We start from the raw sequence: 22,570 nt of genomic DNA, 5'->3' as shown, positions 1-22,570 counted from the left end.
CATGCTGGAGGAATGGGACAACAGGAATCTCATGAAGTTAACAGAGCCAAATGCAAAGTCCTGCACCTGGTGTGGTAGACTGGCATGGATGCGCTTCTGTGGAAGAGCACTTGGGGCCTTGGCTGATAACAAGTCAAACCTGAGTCAGTGGTGTATACTTTTGTCCACAAAGGTCAGCAACCTACTGCTCTATCAGCAAGAGAGCAGCCAGCAGGCTGAGTAAGGTGATTGTTCCCTCTGTCTTTGGTGCAAGGGAGATGGCATCTTATGTGCTGTCTCCGGTTTGGGGCTTGCCAGTGGACATTAGTAAAGAGAGGCATGTCCCGCAGAAGTCCACCAAGGTCGTTGAGGAGGCTGAAGCACATGATGTACAAGGAGTGTCCTGAGAGTGTGTTCACTCTGGAGAAGATGAATCATACTGCTGTATTCAGCTGCTTATTAACTTATAAAGAAGATGGAGTCAGACTCTTCCTTAGATGTGCCCAGCAAAATGAAAAGTGGCAATGGACACAGGTTACAACATATGAAATCCTGTGTCGATATTAAGGAAATTTCACACCATAGGTGCTCAGACTTTGTTACAGGAGCCCAGAGAGGCTGTGAAACCTTCATCTGTGGAGATAATCAAAACACAGCTGAACAAGGCCCTGCGAAACCCAATGCAACTTTTGGAGTTGTCTCTAACCTTGTCTCTGGCCCTGCATTTAGTGGGGTGTTTGGACCAAATGACCTCCAGAGGAGTCTTCCAGCTTAAATTATTGCGTGCCTCTTGTTGTATATCCTTTTTCATATTACAGAATGCCTGCTAATAGCAACCTCTGCAAATGGGGAATGTTACAGTAAGTTGTAAGTTTTAAAATGCAGGTCTGATCTGAAAATTAATGCGTTATTTTACATATTAATGCAAGACACAGTATAAAAGGCCCCTGCTGGATTAATTTTTGCTATAGATTATTTGTTTTGAGCAGTTCAAACTATTTTGTCAGCTATCCTGTTGCAGGAAAATCCTTTACTCACAAAATTTTTTCTGTGTTGTAATTAACTGTTTACTACATGCTATGGTCACTTCAATATCCTCATCCTAGGTGCCTGTCAGGGAATCCTAGTCCTTACTTGGATTCTACTCATTGCCTGAATTCTCTGGTCTTGATTAGTCTTATCTGATGACCAGTCCCTGATCCTTTTCTGAAAAAGCATGCTGAATCATTTATCTTCCTTCCTTTCCTGTGTGAAGCTGCTCATTTCCCATCAACTTTTGTCATATGAAACTTTCAGTAATCCTCTTTTCTCATCTGCTTACCTTGTAGCTGGCTGTTTTGCACATGTAGGCAAAACTGTGTGAATCAATGTACTGAGCCTTAGCTTCCAATTTCTCCTGCCTCAACAGCGCCTACTTCCTTTTACTAATTGACCCTTTTCTCTCACCTAATGAGTATGCAAAAGTGTATGCTATGAAGACATTTGTGACAAGGCATAACATCGACATAATAACATGGATCAGTTCATTAATGGGCAGGCAAGGAGGGAGCATCCCAAACTGCCAAATCTCCATGTGATCCGCAGGTTTTTTTTTTCGCAGAACTTTGGGAGGAAGTTTTCTTGGCTGCCTCAATTAAAGCATTCAGAATTTAAGTACTTTCTCTTAATAACTATAAATGCAGAAACTTTCCTGGCTTAGGCTTTTGGCTGATGGCACCTGAAGTGGTCCGGTATCTGTTATAAACCCGTTATAATGAGACATCTGCCCAAGCATCTGGGGAAAAAAAACAGAACTGTGTGGTTCTGTTCAGGAGGGCAGCACTTTCTTAAGAAAACTGCAAATTGAAGGTAAATATTTGTTGTTGTGAATACCTTTGAGTGCAGCAGTGCTCTGAGAACATGTCCTTGAGAGAGGGAGAAACAGAGGGACCACTTAAGGATAAGTGTGGTGAGATAGGAAGTGGACATTGTGTAAGATGCTTTTATTCAGAGTTGGTTTGGAGAGCTCAGAAGATGCATGAAAAGACATGAAGACTTCATTGCTACTATTGCAATGATACAGTTTTTCTATAACTTTAGGGGGCTGTTATAAGTATTACAGTGATAACTAGAGTTGTAACTATTTTCTACTTACCTATATGGTGACTTTCCCTAAAACCAGCCTAAGGAGACAGAGGTCCTTTTTGTGGCTGGGATGGATACTATTAGGATGCTTTTGTTTGATCATGGTTGTGCCCTGTTCCTTTGGGAAGAGTGATTCTTGCTAGCAATGGGTGCCTTGGGACAGAGCCCGTGAGGGCAGGGCCTGCTGGGCTGTGTGCTGTGGCCTGCTGGCAGGCAGGCAGGCAGCATGGGGCCTTGCTGTGCTCCTTTATCGGGAGGTTATGGTGAGCTGCAGGGCCCCAGGAAGGCACAGGACTTTTCCTGGAGCCAAGGAAAAACAGGGTTTGCTGCTATTGAGAAACCATGCTGGAAGTGAGGGTGTGTTGACAGAGGAAGAGTATTTTGTGAAAACTCTTCCTTTTTTTGGCCTACTTGCTGTGAATTTGCTTGGGCTTTGCCTTTTTCTCAATGGAGAGGAGGAATATCAGTGACACAGGCAAAAACACCCAGCCTGGGCTAGAGGCAAGACGTCAACGTTTGTGGCTGTGCTAGGTTGTTCCCTCAGAACACCAAGCTTATATGAGGTGGGTTTCTCAGGAGACAAGCTTTTTCAGATGAAAAAGCAGCTGGCTGCTCCAAGGAGTACAGACTGCTGTCTGAAATAAGAGTGCAACCTGGAGCTGGGTGTGAAATGAAATGTTGCAGAGATTATCTAGAGACTAATCTGGAGTATTGCATTCAGTCCATTCCCAAGAGACTGCATTCAGGCCAGATTTTGTGCCTTTATGATCTGAAGTAGCCTTAGTTTGCAAAGCTGAGAGGAGTCGGACAACAGGGAGTTTAATTTTCTTCTGCAACTACCTTTACTTCTCCTGCAATGTAATTTCTTGTGTTTTCTGTATGTATGCTTACAACAACGATACTAATTTCCATAATTCTAAGGCACGCAGCTAGTTCTGTGAAGCTACAGCACTGGTGTAATCATTAGATTATGTCTGGGGAATATTGCACAATTCTTCTGCTTTTAAGTCAAAGACTTCTTCAGCAGAAGGCCCTTTTGACTTGGAGACTGTAATTTTGCAAGGACAGATCCCTGGGGCTTAGAAAGTTTGTCAGCCCAATTCCAATGGGGTACGGCAAGACTAGCTTTGAATTTTTAGAAGAAAAAGATATTAGACTTGCTGGCCAGAGGACATGGGAGTGAACACAAAGATAACAAAGGTTCTTTACACTGCTTTGCATGAATCTCTCTCTCTATATAGAGTTCTGTCTTAATGGCAGGAGTAATATGATCCAAATTACTGACTGATATTATTTTGGGTAAACTACTATCTGGTAAATAAATTAATACCAGAGGAAGTTTTGTGCCACCTTTAGGGCTTTCTCCAGCAGTTTTTATCTGTCCAAAAACTATTATCACTGTTTGTAGCCCTGCAATATTAATTAATGTCTCCTGTCAGTGAGTTGTGACTGCCTTTTCTAAAACTGTCAAAGGACTGTGACATCTTACATTTTCATCAGAATTGCTTCTATTATTTGAACTGTAAGTAGCAGGGTTCAAATGCTTTCTTTTTCTTCTATAGCAACTACTTTCTCAATAATTTTTTCATAAATGTTACCCTGTAACAAAGAAAAAACAGTAGTCTCTGTTTTCTTGTCAAAATAAAGCTTACATGAGCCTGTTATTATTTTCACTATAGCCTTGGCATCTCAGTATATGCATAGTGCTATTCTGCCTGTTTTTTTAAAGCTAGCTTCACAGATATTTTATTAGGTACAACACACTATGTTTCCCATTATAACTGTGGTGAACAGAAAGATTAAATCTCAGCAGTTCTGGGAGCCTGGACTCTTCCCTGGCAACTCTGCAGGTTTGTTCCTCACTGGAAGGGACCAGCCTGGGGCTTGTAAGCCATGTGGAGGTTGAGGCAATAGAACTGTAGCTCCAGTGCCCGGCCCATGTGGTGACCAGCATCAGGGCTGTGATGATGTGCTAGGATTATGAGTAGTCTAAATTCATTCCAGAAAGAAGTGAGAAATGCCGAGGCTAGCATTGCCACACAGCTGGACATTATTCTTTTCAGCAGAGGAGAAGAAAGTGTTGAGGGAAACAATTCTTTGAGTTACTGAGAGGCATGGTTTACTACAGCTCTGTACAGAGAACTCACAGTTTAGAAAGCTGGTCTAGATGTTTCAACACAAATAACCTTAGTGGGAAAATAATCTTAGGAAACAGGGATCGTTAACTGAAGGAGACCGTTTTCTGGTATATTCTTGATTGTTCATGGAACTTGCTGGTGGGTAAAGTTAAGCACCTTTGTAATTTTTGTACTGTTATTTTCAATTTCCAAATAAAGCTTCATGCTTAGATGTGCAGTGAACATTATGGTTTTTCCCATAATGAGAAAGACATAGATAGGCATTGCCAATCCATCCATATTAGAATGAGGCTTGAGTGTAAAGATTTTTTTTTGATGTTGCATAAGTGCTTTATGTATACTTTAAGCATGTAGGACAAAATCTACTAATATAAAAACTTATATTACTTAGGTGCTAGAGGTATAATAATTTAAGTCATGTCTGTACAAATTGTAACTCTATGACTTTATCATCACAAGCCAAACCATCTTTTAAAAGTACTGCTACACAAGTAATTTAAATTCAAGTTGATGCACTTTGGTTTCAATCACATTGGCTGGCCAGAAACTTTTATAATGTATCTCAGCTACAACTCAGCTGAAATCAGATCTTGGACAAGACCTTACTTATAGTGGTTCCATTAAACACTTCCTGTTAGCCAGTGCATGAAGAAAGGGGTGCAAATCTCATACTGCATGAGAGTGGACCAAAAAAAAGGGAAGAAATATTTTTAAAATGACCTAATTGTGGTGTGGGCCATAAAAAGTGCATTACGGGGGCTTTCAGAAGCTGTTGTACTTGAAGGCAGACCATTCCCTTTGAGATGGTGCAGAGCGGCGTGTCTTTTCCTTATGTTGGAGCTAATAGAGGAGGAAAGTAGACAACTGTGTCTTCTCTCTCCTTTACATTGTCTGGATGCTAGTAGCAGTGAGCAAGGTGAACTTTTGAAAACCTGCTCCCAGGAACACATTCTTCTCATTTTTTTTCCCCCATGGATTCTGTCTTTTTTATATTGTCTCTTCATCCAGAGCTCTGCAATTTCTTTGCCTTCTTCCTGTGTTTAGAGAAATGGAAGCAAACAGGAGTGATAAAGGGAAGGATAGATATTTTTCCCTATGGTCTACTCTGAATCCGAGATCTGCTGTCAGAACAGCTTGCCATTGCAGCTGTAAACTGCTATGTTAAGTTCTGAACTGGAGCCTGGCCTGGTGAGGGTCAGCAGGCTAACCCTGTGCATGTTGTTCTCTCCTCATTTGGTAGTAAGGCAGTGAAGAACAAGTGAGGGAATGAAGGATCAGAGAAGCTACCACATCTCAGTGGCCCTTCACTGTGGGAAGGCAGTATTAAAATGAATAAGTGGAACTTACGCAGAGACTACATTGCTCCCCAAGGCTGCAAGTGTCAAAAATCAGAATAGCTGGAAAGCAAGGTCATCAGAGGAGCTGGCTGCAGAGCTGGAAACAGGCCCCAGGATCTGTAACTTTCTTTATGATTTTCTTTGCTAAGAAATCTTTTAGGGAAGCTTATTAGAAGAAAAAAAAAAAAAAAACACTTCAAATCTCATCAATGACAATAGCTGGCAGCTACAGAGAAAAACTTAAATTTTAGTATTTCAGGTATCGTGCAAATAGCTGTTTCAGTGAGAGAGGAGGGAATTAGTTCGGGTTTTTACAAAGCACCTCCTGAACTGAAGATCAGTAATGAGTAATTTGGAATTGTTGTCAGATCACTGGCCAGATATGAATTTGCAGTCAAGCATTGATATTGCTGCCTGTTAACAGCAATCTAATTAGTAACAGTAGTTCTAGGATTTGTGTGTGTCATCCTCTATATGAAGAAGTTTTCTGGAATTTTCAGGTCATTATTGCCAAACTGTTCATATGTCTTTGAACCTAAAGCATTTTCTGAGCCTTTCCAAAAACTGACTTAAAAGAAAATTTGCTTATGTTTCCATCTGTACCTCTGTTAAAATTGACCAAGAAATGTGCGACACCCCTTTATATTGAGCTATGAAGCTACAGGTCAGATTCTAGCTAATAAAATAGAGAATCATAGAATCATTTAGGTTGGAAAAGACCTTTAAGATCGAGTCCAACTGTCAACCCAACACTACCATGTCTCCTAAACCATGCCCTGATGTGCCACATCTACACATCTTCTAAATACCTCCAGGGATGGTGGCTCCACCACCTCTCTGGGCAGCCTGTTCCTGCCTGACCACTCTTTCAGTATAGAAATTTTTCCTAATATCCAATCTAAAGCTCCCCCATGCAGCCTGAAACGAACCCCTCTCATTCTATTGCTTGTAACTTGGGAGAAGAAACCAACACCCGCCTCGCTACAACCTCCTTTCAGGTAGTTGTGGAGAGCAATAAGGTCTCCCCTCAGCCTCCTCTTCTCCAGGCTAAACAATACCAGTTCCTTCAACCTATCCTCATAAGACCTGCTCTCCAGACCCTTTGCCACTGTCGTTGCCCTTCTCTGGACACGCTCCAGCAACTCGATGTCCTTGTACTGAGGGGCCCAAAACTGAACAAAATATTCAAGGTGCGGCCTCAGCAGTACCAAGCACAGGGGCACGATCACCTCCCTGCTCCTGCTGGCCATGCAATTCCTGATACAAGCCAGGATGCTGTTGGCCTTCTTGGCCACCTGGGCACACTGCTGGCTCATGTTCAGGTGGCTGTCAGCCAACACCCCCAGGTCCTTCCCTGCTGGGAAGCTTTCCAGCCACTCTTCCCCAAGCCTGTAGCCTTGCATGGCTCTCTGTGACCATGGTCACTCTGTGACCAAAGTGCAGGACCCAGCCCTTGGTCTTGTTAAGCCTCATACAATTTTCAAGAAAGACAATCCAGCAAGGTGAGGCATGGGGTTGAATGTTATGAGACCACTGTTTGTTAGACTTAAAATTTTGATAACAATCTTAAAGGTCCACTAACACAAAGACAGGATATTAGCCTCTACTGGCAGAACAAGTTCCATCTTCCATTCATCTGTTTATGCAAGGGAACCAGCATGCTGAAATTAAATAGACACAGATGGAATGACAGTTTTCAGTTATTTTTTTTAAAAAAGGAGAACCACCCTACCATCTACCCCCCAAAATATCTTTGTTCCTGACTGCTGCTCTTTTGTAATGAAATAGCTGTTTATAAACAGTATAAAGTGCTTTTCATTCGACTTCCAGAGGGAGTCAAATGCAGAGTTTGCAGGATTTTACAAATGAGCCTAGAGAATTTTTGAACAGTAGTCAAAATATTCAGCTAAGACATGTAACTTTAATCTTTAGCAAGTTAATTTTTCTTGACTGAATAACAATGGACCTCTGGGCCAGGGATGAGTGCTGACTTTCATGGGTGGTGTGCACATGCATCTATGCACCAAACCTGGCCCAAGAAACCCTAGATGGTTAACTTAGCATTTAGAAAGATAAACAGTCTATTCAATTTGGAATAATAGTAATTTAACATACTTGAGCCTAAGTAATTACCTTTCACCGTTTCCACAGTATGAAATTACAGTCTACAATAATTTTAAAATAAGAATTGTTTCAGGCATCTGATATTAGAAGTGTTTCTTGAATACATAGTGCATACTGGGAGAAAGTGAAGTTTTCACATGCCAATGTCGAGTAATTTGACTTCTTTTTAAATACATTATCTACTGTATCATTGGAATATCCGCTGCAGAGAGGTTGCTACTGAAATTCCTTATACATGCACCTCTGATGCCATCAGTTTTTCTTTATGTTTATCGAACTTCTAATCTGCAAAATATGCATGTCCCTGAGATAGGCTTTCTTCCTGGTTTTTCTTTTGAGTTTTCTCTTGTTTCTGTATCTTATCGAAAGAAATCAGTTTTGCATGGAGAACACCATTAATAATGAAATGCAGTCTGTGTGCTTTTTAAAAGTCTATTTCTTCCTTATAAATAAATGGTAATTTGTTTTAAAGCGTCATTGCACACAGTGTTCAGCTGGCTCTCATGCATTCGATTATTTTAAATAAATGTACCATAAATGGAACAAGTTCTTTCTAATTTGCAAATGATATGCAACATTTTTCAAAAAAAAAGAGAGAAAAAAGAAAAACTGTAAAATTTGTTCTTAACTACATCTCATTAATGTGAAGCTGTTCAATGACCTGTAAAGATTAAAGAATTAGTGAATTGGTAAAATTATCAGAATGAAAAATCTGTATAATTTTGATTTCAATTTAAAAATCTGCTAAACAGTCTAGGGGCTTTAGAAAAGTATATTACTTTTTAATATCGGTTCCACAAATGTCCTAGTATCAGTGTTACAAATGGACTGAAATAAAGGCAACAAATAGTATGTTTAAATGTATAGTGTTACAACATTCTGTTAAAGCTGGTTTTTTTTTTCTTTTCATTAAAACAACTGAAGACATTTAATTAAGTGACCACTCTGCTAAGTGGAGCAAAAATTAATATACATAAATGAATTTATGTGTGGGCAATGATGCATAATTAAAAATATGCTTCAAATAAGGAGTTGAGGAGAAAGAAAACAGTTTAACAAGAATCTTCAAGACTATTGCCTCCTGCATTTTTAAAGTCAGACATGCATAGGATTTACTTATTGGCAACATCTGAACTAAAATTTATGACAAAATTGGCTTTAAAATACTGGAGCTGCGGTATTCTGGGACAATGATTTGCTGAAAGCTAGTCTTGACCAGATAAATAATCTTACTATCTTGTAACTATTGCATGTTACTCAGCTTGCTGAAAATGCTACCTTTAGGCATACCCCATCTTTGCCAGACTTTTAATCAGAACTTACTAAAGTTCTCCTTACGGCAAGATATGTCAAAACTGGAGTGCATGGAAAGCATTTATATGAAAACTAAAAGAAGGTGTGGAATATAAATGTAAATTTAAGGAATAGTCCTTTGACACGGGATGATTATATTGGTCACATTGCCATAGTTGTAGGCTACTTTCTTGGGATAGAAGTTCACTTTTTATTGCTTAGTAGTTGGAAGAAGTCAGCAAAAAAAGGAGCAAACTTCCTTCCTTATGTGAAAAATTGAGTCACTTGATCTTTAGATCCTTCAGTGTTTCATGGCAATCTATATAGTTATCCTTTGTGGGGCATAAGTGGTGGGCGGTGTTTTTATGGTGCAGTCTTTTTAAGATATGCTTTGAAGAGCTGTCATTCCATTCAACCTGGGGCTTCATACAGTATCTCCGTATTTTCCCTGTCTAGCAAACAAATGTCAGAATGATGAATGTAAAGCTTTTACATGTTGCTAACCTCACACTCCTGTTAAGGCGTATGTAGGGTACATGGTGATGGAAAATCAGGCCTGTTTTGTCTTTTCTAACAAATAAAGGAAAAAAGTGGATTTGGATTTTGGTTTTGTGATTGATTTAGTGATACTTGTGAGTGTTGCCTTAAAAAAACTCCATGCTTTTTGTGTTACAGATTTCTGACATTTCATTTGAACAATTACTGCTGACTTCAGCCCTGTTTACTATTCTGGAAGACAAACAAAGTAGGAAGAAAACTGCAGCATCCACTTACGTGCATCTGGTGTCGTAGTGATGCGCAATGTGAAGGAGAGAGGAGAGCTGCACAGAAAGCCCTCCCTGCATGGCTTGGCTGTCCTATTCCAAGAAATCAGCAGCTGCTGTTCTGATGATGTTCAGGTTCAGCTGAACTCCCATCCCCACTGAAAAAAAATAAACTCCTTTATCCCCTGTGGTATTTTATTGGCAAATTCAGTTTAGTAATGAGAGGGCACTTTGGGGAGTACAACAGCTAGAGTCCCTAAGGCTGTGTATAAAGAACAGAACAGCAACAGTTCTTTGCTATTTTTTACTAATAAACACATGTAACAGTAACTGCTATTACTTAATTACTGCAAAGCAGTTTTAAACAACTGGCTTAACACTGTATTAACACAACATAAAAACAACCGCACCAGGAGTATCACTCATCATTATTGGATATGGCCCTATTGAAGCCAATGGCATGAAATTAAGAGGTGCAGGGTTTGGCCCCTTAGGCCCCTGTTGGTCTAGGAATTCATTGCCTCATGCTCAGGTTTTCCATTGCCTTACAGCTCCAGCAGTCTTATTTTCATGAGCTTTCACAATGTTTCTATTTCTAAATAAGTATGTGTAGGTTTTTTTCATTATATCTGTGGAGTAAGAGCTTAATTTCTTTTACTAGTATATTTGCCTACTTCAGACACTAGTTAACCCTGAAAGTGGGTAACTATAGAACAACTTCTGCCTTCAGCACGTAAAGCTATTCCTGGAGGGTAGATTAGATCTCATGGGAAGCAGAGCCCTGTAACTGCTGCAAACTATATATTTTCTGTGCAGTTCTGTGTACTTCCAGGTAGTTTCTCTGTACTTGTGAGTTTTATCCAGCTGTTTTCTTCATCTACTAGCTCGGTTCTGGAAGCATGCTGTGCCTTCCATGAATGTCTACCAAGATACTTGGTTCTTGTGGGAGCAGTGGAGATGAACTGAGCAGCCACCTTTCTGTTCCATCAGTGGCAACTTTTTATCCTCTGTGCTGTTAATCACAGTGAAATGGGGAGTCCACAAAGAAAAGTAAAAGCTTAGAAGGTAGAAGATTCTTTTTCAATGGTAGATGCTGCTTTCAGGGTTGTGTGTGATGCAGAGGTGAAGAAGAATGAAGGGTTAGTAATAACTGGCAGAAGGAGATGCAAGGACTTGAGTAGCAAGCTCTGTTCTTTGTCCATGTGTGGCATTTTCATTGTTAAGAGATTAAAATAAGAGCGCTTTTTTTTTTTCCTGCTGGCCGCCAAAAGCTCATGCAACTTGCCCTGGTAAAAATGACTTTATAATCTTTTGTCCTGTAATGTTGTGAGCATTCTCTGTTTTCATTTCCTTTCAGAATCTTTTGACACTGTGCTGGTTTTGGCTGAGAAGGGGTTAATTCTCCTCACTGTGGGGGTCAGCTACCTTTCCAGCTTCCCGCGCTCTGCCGCGTGGCGTGGCAGGGGGGGCTGGGAGGGGCAGGGCCATGGTGGGGGCGGCTGACCCCGACTGGCCAATGGCAGGTTCATTCCATACCATGTGACACCATGACCAGTATATTGAGGGGGGGCAGTGGCAGCGCGCAGGCGGCGCGGCGTCGGGTCGGCGGGCGGCGAGCGGCTGCGGCGCGTGCGGTTTGTTCCGGCGGTTCGTTCCCCCTCTCCCCTCCCTTCCCCCCTCCCCCGGGGCTTTGCGCCTCTCGTTGTTCTCCTTTACATTGCATTTCTACTGTTGTTTCTTTTAATTTTCATTATTAAACTGTTCTTATCCCAACCCACGAGCGTTACCCTTCTGATTCTCTCCCCCATCTACCGGTGGGGGAGTGAGCGAGCGACTGTGTGGGGCTGAGCTGCTGCTAAACCACGACAGTCTTTTTGGCGCCCAACGTGGGGCTCGAGGGTTGGAGATAACAACAGCTGCTGGTCCCAGCACCATGTTGTCCTTTTTGCAGTTGGTGTTAAAAATCGGTGTTGGTTGTTTGAGTCTGCTGTGTTCTGCTGTGATTAGTAATGTTTTGCCTACGAGATTTGTTATACAAACACTCGTTTTCAGCTTTATCTGGTATTTGGGGTTTTTGCTGAAACCGTTACTGTACTTCGGATACCACCTTGTTGAGGCAATTAGCAATTATACCTCCTCCTCTGAGAGATTTTACATGGAGGAAATACAGAATTGTACCTTTGCAACTTTGTTCTATGATGTCTGTGCCTTTGTTACAACAACCTTTATGTATCTTGAACATCCTTGGGTGGTTAAGGTGCAGTCATTGTTAGTTTTTGGGCATGTTGTTTTGGTTTTGACTAAGCAACTTAAGAATATCACCCAGAAATCTGCCCCGAGGCTTGATAGTTACGAGTGGCAGGGCATGTGGGATAGCATGGGCAAATACCTAGGGCAGTGGGCACCCCCAGTGTTTTGGAGTTTCACCCCCGAGCAAGTGCAGAATCCTAAAAAACTAGTAGAATATTTGGAGAAAGTATGTTGTTACGCTGGGAACTCCAGAGAGACACAGATAACTGCAACGTGCTGGGGTCTGGCCCATGCATACCGAGCCCTGCTCAACAGTATTCAGTGCCCCCAGGGGGAAGAGAATGTCTCTGGATTGAAATGCAAAGTGACTGGCACTGTAGACAATCCAGCCCTGACAACAGGCACTGCAGCCACTCAAACCCCCACAACAAGTACCGGAGCTAGCTCAGAAAATAAACCCGTACCAGTATCAGTTGCCCCCATACATAAGACGAAATATTGGAAGCGGACATCAACTCGTTTAGAACGGGATGATGAAGAACCAGGGCCATCGCGGGGAGAGGAGGGAGAAGTAATAAATGAAATAGAGACCACCCGATCCCTGTCCTTAAGCGAGTTGCGAGATATGCGAAAAGATTATAGCCGTCGTTCAGGTGAGCACATTGCCACCTGGCTGCTCCGATGCTGGGATAATGGGGCCAGTAGCCTGGAACTAGAGGGAAAAGAAGCCAAACAATTGGGATCCCTTTCTGGGGAAGGGGGCGTTGACAAAGCAATTGGAAAAAAACCACAAGCCCTCAGCCTCTGGAGGCGACTCCTGTCTGGAGTGAAGGAAAGGTATCCCTTTAAAGAAGATGTTACATATCGCCCAGGAAAATGGACAACTATGGAGAAAGGCATCCAGTATCTCAGGGAATTAGCTGTGTTTGAGGTGATTTATGGTGACCTGGATGATCAACGGTCATCCAAAGATCCAGATGAAGCCGAGTGCACACGACCCATGTGGCGGAAGTTTGTACGGAGCGCACCATCTTCGCATGCAAACTCATTGGCAGTGATGTCCTGGAAAGATGACGAGACACCAACGGTGGCAGAGGTGATAGATAGACTCCGGGATTATGACACAAATATCTCTTCCTCGCTTGTCTCTGCTGTGGAGAAACTATCCCAAGAGGTCCAGCAACTCAAAGAAGATCTGTCCTACTCCCCACCTCGACAGAGCAGTGTCTCAGCTGTTAGGAATAAGCGTCCTTTGGCTCAAAGAAGGGGATACACACCACGGGCCACCCTATGGTTCTACCTGCGTGACCACGGAGAGGACATGATGAGGTGGGATGGCAAGCCTACTTCGACCCTACAGGCACGAGTACATGAACTGCAAGGAAGAACAGTCACTCAGGGAGGTTCTTCCAGGAAAGCTGCTGCTCCAGTTTCCAGCGAGCAAGTCCCCAGACAGAGGAGTAGAAGCGCAGATTTTATTTCTAAGTGTAATAGAGGGACTCCTGATTCACATTTACAGGAAGTGAGTTGTGACTGCCATGATCAGGACTAGAGGGGCCCTGCCTCCAGCCGGGTGGAGGAAAGGGATAACCGGGCTTACTGGACTGTGTGGATCCGATGGCCTGGCACGTCCGACCCACAGGAGTATAAAGCTTTAGTGGACACCGGCGCACAGTGCACCTTAATGCCATCAAACTATATAGGGGCAGAACCCATCAGCATTGCTGGAGTGACAGGGGGATCCCAAGAGCTAACTGTATTGGAGGCCGAAGTGAGCCTAACTGGCAATGAGTGGCAGAAGCACCCCATTGTGACTGGCCCAGAGGCTCCGTGCATCCTTGGTATAGACTACCTCAGGAGAGGGTATTTCAAGGACCCAAAAGGTTACAAGTGGGCTTTTGGTGTAGCTGCCTTGGAGACGGAGGAAACTGAACAGCTGTCTACCTTGCCCGGTCTCTCAAAGGACCCTTCTGTGGTGGGGTTGCTGAAGGTCAAAGAACAACAGGTGCCAATCGCCACCACAACAGTGCACCGGCGGCAATATCGCACCAACAGAGACTCTCTGATCCCCATCCATAAACTCATTCACCAACTGAGGAGCCAAGGAGTCATCAGTAAGACCCACTCACCCTTTAACAGTCCCATATGGCCAGTCCGGAAGTCTAATGGAGAGTGGAGACTAACAGTAGACTATCGTGGCCTGAATGAAGTCACTCCACCGTTGAGTGCTGCTGTGCCAGACATGCTAGAACTTCAATACGAACTGGAGTCAAAGGCGGCCAAGTGGTATGCCACAATTGATATTGCTAATGCATTCTTCTCAATCCCTCTGGCAGCAGAGTGCAGGCCACAGTTTGCTTTCACATGGAGGGGCGTCCAGTACACCTGGAATCGACTGCCCCAGGGGTGGAAACACAGTCCTACCATTTGCCATGGACTGATTCAGACTGTACTGGAACAGGGAGAAGCTCCAGAACACCTTCAATACATTGATGACATCATTGTGTGGGGCAGCACAGCAGAAGAAGTTTTTGAGAAAGGTGAGAAAATAGTCCAAATCCTTCTGAAAGCTGGTTTTGCCATAAAACAAAGTAAGGTGAAGGGACCTGCACGAGAAATCCAGTTCTTAGGAATTAAATGGCAAGACGGTCGTCGTCAGATTCCAATGGATGTGATCAACAAAATAGCAGCCATGTCTCCACCAACTAGCAAAAAGGAAACACAAGCTTTCTTGGGCGTTGTGGGTTTTTGGAGAATGCATATTCCAAATTACAGTCTGATCGTGAGCCCTCTCTATCAAGTGACCCGGAAAAAGAATGATTTCAAATGGGGCCCTGAGCAACGACAAGCCTTTGAACAGATTAAACGAGAAATAGTCCATGCAGTAGCTCTTGGGCCAGTCCGGGCAGGACAAGATGTAAAAAATGTGCTCTACACTGCAGCCGGGGAGAATGGCCCTACCTGGAGTCTCTGGCAGAAAGCACCTGGGGAGACCCGGGGTCGACCCCTAGGGTTTTGGAGTCGGGGATACAGAGGGTCTGAAGCCCGCTATACTCCAACTGAAAAGGAGATATTGGCAGCATATGAAGGGGTTCGAGCTGCTTCAGAAGTGGTTGGTACTGAAGCACAGTTGCTCCTGGCACCCCGACTGCCAGTGCTGGGCTGGATGTTCAAAGGAAACATCCCCTCTACACACCATGCAACTGATGCTACGTGGAGTAAATGGGTTGCACTGATCACCCAGCGGGCTCGAGTAGGAAACCCCAGTCGCCCAGGAATCTTGGAAGTGATTATGGACTGGCCAGAAGGCAAAGATTTTGGATTATCACCAGAGGAGGAGGTGACACGTGCTGAAGAAGCCCCACTGTATAACAAACTGCCAGAAGATGAGAAGCAATATGCCCTGTTCACTGATGGGTCCTGTCGCCTTGTGGGAAAGCACCGGAGATGGAAGGCTGCTGTATGGAGTCCTACACGACAAGTAGCAGAAACTGCTGAAGGAGAAGGTGAATCGAGCCAGTTTGCAGAGGTAAAGGCCATCCAGCTGGCCTTAGACATCGCTGAACGGGAAAAGTGGCCAGTGCTCTATCTCTATACTGACTCCTGGATGGTGGCAAATGCCTTGTGGGGCTGGCTGCAGCAATGGAAGCAAAGCAACTGGCAGCGCAGAGGCAAACCCATCTGGGCTGCCACATTGTGGCAAGATATTGCTGCCCGGGTAGAGAAACTGGTTGTAAAGGTACGGCATGTGGATGCTCACGTCCCCAAGAGTCGGGCCACTGAAGAACATCGAAACAACCAGCAGGTAGATCGGGCTGCCAAGATTGAAGTGGCTGAGGTGGATCTGGACTGGCAGCATAAGGGTGAACTATTTCTAGCTCGGTGGGCCCATGACACTTCAGGCCATCAAGGGAGAGATGCAACATACAGGTGGGCTCGTGATCGAGGGGTGGACTTGACCATGGATATTATTGCACAGGTTATCCACGAATGTGACACATGCGCTGCAATCAAGCAAGCGAAGCGGGTAAAGCCTCTGTGGTATGGGGGACGATGGCTGAAATATAAATATGGGGAGGCCTGGCAAATTGACTATATCACACTCCCACAGACCCGCCAAGGCAAGCGCCATGTGCTTACAATGGTAGAAACAACGACTGGCTGGCTGGAAACATATCCTGTCCCCCACGCCACTGCCCGGAACACTATCCTGGGTCTTGAGAAACAAGTCCTGTGGCGACATGGCACCCCAGAGAGGATTGAGTCAGACAATGGGACTCATTTCCGAAATAGCCTCATAGACACCTGGGCCAAAGAGCACGGCATTGAGTGGGTGTATCACATCCCCTATCACGCACCAGCCTCTGGGAAAATTGAAAGGTACAATGGACTGTTAAAAACCACACTGAGAGCAATGGGGGGTGGGACATTCAAGCACTGGGATACACATTTAGCAAAAGCCACGTGGTTAGTCAACACGAGGGGATCTGCCAACCGAGCTGGCCCTGCCCAGTCAGAAATCCTACATACTGTGGAAGGGGATAGAGTCCCTGTAGTGCACACAAAAAGTATGCTGGGCAAAACAGTCTGGGTTCTTCCTGCCTCTGGCAAAGGCAAACCCATTCGTGGGATTGTTTTTGCTCGAGGACCTGGGTGCACTTGGTGGGTGATGCGGGAGGATGGAGAAATCCGATGTGTGCCTCAAGGGGATTTGATTTTGGGTGAAAACAGTCAATGAACTGAATGGCACAATGTGAACTGCTATATAATATTGTGTGTCACCTCTGTGTTGTATCAATGATATCAGAGTACGAGCCTCCCAACCCATGGAAGATCAACTATGAAACAAGCCGTGCAGCAGTGATGGAACGATGACTGACTCGGTATGCAGCAACCCAACGCCACACACCATCTCTCCCACCCGGAAAGACTGATACAACAGATGGAGCCCAGAGTCATGGACTGGGTGAACTCAATGGACATTTTAATGGACATTTTACAGGGAAGGTCCATGAACTAAGGGAATGATGTCTGTGTATTATGTTAAAGGATGGGAAGGGGAGGGGTGGTGGTTGGTACGGTTGTATTGCATCATATGGGACCTGGGCATGGTGTAAGTGGTATGGAATAAGGGGTGGAGAATGTGCTGGTTTTGGCTGAGAAGGGGTTAATTCTCCTCACTGTGGGGGTCAGCTACCTTTCCAGCTTCCCGCGCTCTGCCGCGTGGCGTGGCAGGGGGGGCTGGGAGGGGCAGGGCCATGGTGGGGGCGGCTGACCCCGACTGGCCAATGGCAGGTTCATTCCATACCATGTGACACCATGACCAGTATATTGAGGGGGGGCAGTGGCAGCGCGCAGGCGGCGCGGCGTCGGGTCGGCGGGCGGCGAGCGGCTGCGGCGCGTGCGGTTTGTTCCGGCGGTTCGTTCCCCCTCTCCCCTCCCTTCCCCCCTCCCCCGGGGCTTTGCGCCTCTCGTTGTTCTCCTTTACATTGCATTTCTACTGTTGTTTCTTTTAATTTTCATTATTAAACTGTTCTTATCCCAACCCACGAGCGTTACCCTTCTGATTCTCTCCCCCATCTACCGGTGGGGGAGTGAGCGAGCGACTGTGTGGGGCTGAGCTGCTGCTAAACCACGACAGACACAATGCTGTGCAAAGGGATTTTCTAATTATATGCAAATTTTTAAAGTATTGTATAGGAGTCTACTATACTATCTGAGGAGTTTTTTAAAAATGCTTTGATACCAAAGGCAAAAAGGTGTGTTAAGTCAGTTCAGGGTACTGAGGGGATGGAGAAAAATGAAGTGCCACAAGGATCAGTTTTAGGACTAATTCAATTTACTTTACATCTTCATGATCAAGAGGAAAAAACATGCGGCAAAAGGATTTAAGATGCCAAAGATACAAAGTAAGGGGTAGTCAAAAGAAAGAAAGAGAGCAGTATAATTAAGAATGATTTTGATAAATTAGCTACATAAATAGAAAATAATTTCTATTTCTGGATATTGAGCTTTATGAAGCTAGGGACAAATATATAAAAGGAGTGCAGTACTGAGAAGATATACTTTGGTTTTGTGCTTTTAGGGTAGAAAATAGTGTAAATGAAAAGTATTTGGGAACATGCTAAATATTTCCAGCAGGACAATACTTTGAAACAGGAAACTTCCTCCCTGGTGCTTTTTGTGCTTCTTGATTTACAGATGAAAATTGACTCTCTTCAGGTGTGAGCACTTACTTTCTTCACTTCTCATTTACTTGTTTTGTAATAGCAGCTAGAACCTGCATAGTGCCATTCTCTTTAAGCTTGTGCAAAAGAGATGGAGCACAAGAATAACCAGGGCTAAATTATTTGCTTTTTAATTTCTTCATAATTTTATAAAAAACTTTTCTACTTCTAATATGTTTAGAAGAAAAATTCCTGCCCACCTTCCCTGTCTACACTTGCAATTTTTCCCATGCTCTTTACAGAAGGAAAGAGAATAACTTAAAGCCCTTTTATACAGTGTTTCTGTGTACGTAGTTTGGATGGTAGATATCTTCTCACATGAAATTCTGGACACAATTATTACTGAGGAATATCAACTCCTGAAATCCAACCAATGTCCCTCTTTCTTTACGTGCAAGATTGCCATTAGCAAATGGTCTCCTTTGAGTCCCTCTCACAGGCAATATCCCTACATATAGGCATTGGATTCTCTTCTGACATAACATTTGAAGATTTTACCCACTGACTAAATGTTGGTCTTTTTCTCTCCCCACAGGTTCTTTTGCAAATGGTCTGGTAACAAGTGCAGGTGAGAATGAACAGAGTTATAAATACCAGTCATGGGGAGTACCAGATAATAACAATACACGCTCTCAGAGGAGATACCAGAGATTCTGTGCTCCGCTTGCACTGAACTTGGGGTTGATGGTAATGGGGAACAGAGAAAGCCCTGACAGCTCTCTGGCCTAGCAGAGGGATGACTGCAACCTGTCTCCTGTGGAGAAAGGTTGAGAGAGTTGGGGTTGTTCAGCCAGGAGAAGAGAAGGATCCAGGGAGACCTTATTGCGGCCTTTCAGTACTTAAAGGGGGAGTATAGGAAAGATGGGGCAACCTCTTTAGCAAGGCCTGTTGTGACAGGACAAGGGATAATGGTTTTAAACTAAAGGAGGGTAGATTTAGACTGGACGTAAGGAAACAATTCTTTACCATGAGGGTGGTGAAGCGCTAGGCCAGGTTGCCCAGAGAGGTGGTAGATGACTCATCCCTAGGAACGTTCAAGGTAAGGTTGGATGGGACTCTGAGTGACCTGATCTACCTGTAGATGTCCCTGCTTACTGCAGAGGGGTCGGACTGGATGACCTCAAAAGGTCCCTGCCAACCTAAACCATTCTATGATATTTGCCATAACCTTCCATTACAACACAGCATCCAGAAGAGAATGAGGGTTGATTGCTGGCATTTTGAATACTGTGTTGTTTTTTTTTACTCCCACCCTGCCTTTGGCACTGTTGCGACTGCCAAAGGTAAAAATTAAGGAAAAAGAGAGAAGTTAGCACTTCTGAAGTAGTACTCCAAACTGGACAAAGCAAAATGGAAACAGTCTGCAAAGGCTGGGTCTTCCTCTTTCCTCTCTCTCTTCTTCAGAGAGAGGAAATTTCTTTCCACTCTTTCGTCTTTCACCTGCATGAAAGAAAGGGTGCTCACCTATTACTGAAGTAAAAATAGTCTACTTAATTCTAAAGTAACTCCAAATTTTGCTATTGGGCCAAAATAATATGTTTAGTGTAAACATATTAGGTGTGAGGGCAATGATTTATTTTAGTTCTGTACCAGACTTGGAGGAAAGTGTTTTGGGAAATTCAGAACCAAAAGGAAAAAACTCGCTTTTACTTTTGATTCCACCCTTTGCTTTGCTTCAGCCGTATCTGTTGCTTCAACTGTATCTGTTCCCCTTGTAGTCACTTCCTTTGCAAGGGTGGAAATATGAGTGAGATCACAACCAATGCCAAACACAAATTTTTAATTTGCTAATATTTTCCTGCAACACCTCATCATTTCTATTCCTTCATAACACCCCTACTGTGGGAAATAAGGTCACACAACACACCAGTACTTATTTCACAGTACCTCCTGATGAGGAACATTTTACTATTCTCACATCTCTACCCCTTTTTCTCCTCCTCTCCCTGCCCTCCTCCCTCCTACTCAGCCCCTGCTAATAGCAGGTCTAAATTTCCCAGATTAATCCAATGTGCAAGAAACAGTGATACAAACTTGAAAATTAAATATACACAAAAGCAGAGAGGCTACAAAATGGAAGATGCACATCCTACTTGATTTGCTCTGTGACAGACAGACTTATAAACAGATATACAGCTTTGCCCATAGCCACTGCATTCCACAAACCCTTTGAAATATTTCAGTTTCATGTCTGTGATAATTAAAGAGCAATGACCTTCTCATTAGCGCCAAGAGGGCTGATGATGATTGTTCCCCATTTTTCTTAATGGATGCAAGCTACACGCGTGATCTTAGAATATCAAAGCAATTCTCCAAGATATTTATTAGAGTCAAAATTATGAAAACACATAGCAAACCTTTAGTTTGAATTACAAGTGTTAATATATGCAGAACCAAATGAATAGCTCATCTTTCTTCCTCTCTTGTATCTTAAATTTTTCATTACAAATTTCCAGGGCTTCAAAGTAGTATCTCACAGTCGGTCCCCTTTTTTCTCCCTTGCATGACAAAGAGCTGTCAAAAATTGTTCCTGTGTTTGTTAGTATTTTTCTCTTTTTTCTCTCATCTAAATGTCAAACAACTTAGCTTAAATAAAGCACAGCATTCTTCATCTGGTGCTTCTCAAAAGAAAAACACCACCACAGAAGGCGTCTAAAAAGGCCCTAATTAATGTTTCTCATTGATTTTGTTTTAGTGTGATGTATTTTATGAAAAAAATATGAATCCAGAAGGCACTCTCATTAAAATCATTAGTGGCTCAATGTTAGCTGAAAACAGCTTATTCTTTGGTGCACTGTAGTGCTTAAAAGCACGTTCACACACACAGCTTCTTATTTAACATCACAAGCTAGTGTTAGATGAAAACTAGCATTAGTTTTGTCAGGTACTATTGAACTATGATGAGCACAATGTACAAAAGCTGTGTCAAGGTGAATAATAAGAATATACCGTCGCTGTAGCTTGCATATCTCTCTAGGCCTTCTTTCATGCCTGAAAACCCAAGAACGTAACTTTCTGTAATTGATTTCTGTGTTATCCATTTGAGAAAGAGTAACAGCCAAAATAAAAGGAAAGAATAATCTGGGGTCTATTAAAGCAGTAAGACCTAAAGACGTTCTGGTTTTCAAGCAAATTCTTGGAAGCTTATTGCCAAGATTAACAGAGGCATGTTGCTGTTGCAGAGCAGTGTTCACAGTTCTGTGCTGGTACAACCACACAGTGACTGTAGTCATGTGTCCTCTCTGGCAGTGCTTTGTAGTTAAAACTGGAAGAAGAAATTTTGTCTGTACCTTCCAGAGGACCCAAAAAAGAAAAAAATTACAAAAAATAATTAAATGGGTAAGGGGGTATTTTCAAAGAGTTTAGAGAAAAAAAATGCTGTAATTTTTTTTTTAATCTGCTGCAATCATTATTATTTATACAGGGCAAAATGTGCTTTCCAGAGCAAATATGAGAAAGTCCTTTCTAAAGCGCTGTATGATGGGAAGCCATTTTCAGAGCAACTCTGCTTTGTACTGAAATATGACTTTTGCAGACAGAATTACTTCCAATGTAAGAAAGCTAGTTTAATGATATAAATCTGCTGTGTTAAGTAAAACTGACCGTCTTCATAGATCATGTGTTGTTTATCTGAGAACACTTCAGTAAGTCGGCAAATTCTCTGACGTTCCGGTAAAATAATGCAGTAGAATAGGCTTAAGAGTGAGAACTGTTGCTATTACCATACTTTGACTGAAGGCATCAGAAATTGCTTTGGGGTTTTTTAGATTTAGGATGCACAGAGCTGCAAGTTAAGGAGAAACACATTTTGGCATCAAACATACGCATCTTATTTTAAAAAATAATGAAACAATAAGTAATGTTATTTTTTCTACTGTCTCCTTTGGATTTTTATAAGAATCTTTATGAGCTGCAATAATACAGCTTGTAATAATATCTTTGTATTATGGAACCATACTGACAAATAGGACTAGTAAGAAGTAGTGTATAAGGGGAATGGAAATATCTGGATTAAACAGTATAGCTGTTTCAGCTGTTTAAGCTTTGTAACACATAGTGAAATGACTGGATTTTCATTAATTTGTGCCTTGTTTTTTAATATGTCATTCATTATAAAACTTCACTGAAAACTGAATCACTGATGGATGCGTACTAATATATGGCACGCTCTGCCACAGAAGTTGCATTTTTAGTAGAAGAGGTAACATTTATTCTGGTATGATCACCATTAATGGGGCTGCCAACAAAATTTTTGTAGAAAAATAATTACACTGCAAGTAAGGCCATTTAGATCTAGAGATGAGTAGTAAACCTGCATTAATTTAGGATTCAGA

Source organism: Phalacrocorax aristotelis, chromosome 5, assembly GCF_949628215.1.
Source record: "Phalacrocorax aristotelis chromosome 5, bGulAri2.1, whole genome shotgun sequence".
Taxonomy (NCBI): Eukaryota; Metazoa; Chordata; class Aves; order Suliformes; family Phalacrocoracidae; genus Phalacrocorax; species Phalacrocorax aristotelis.
Note: the sequence above shows the minus strand (reverse complement) of the source record.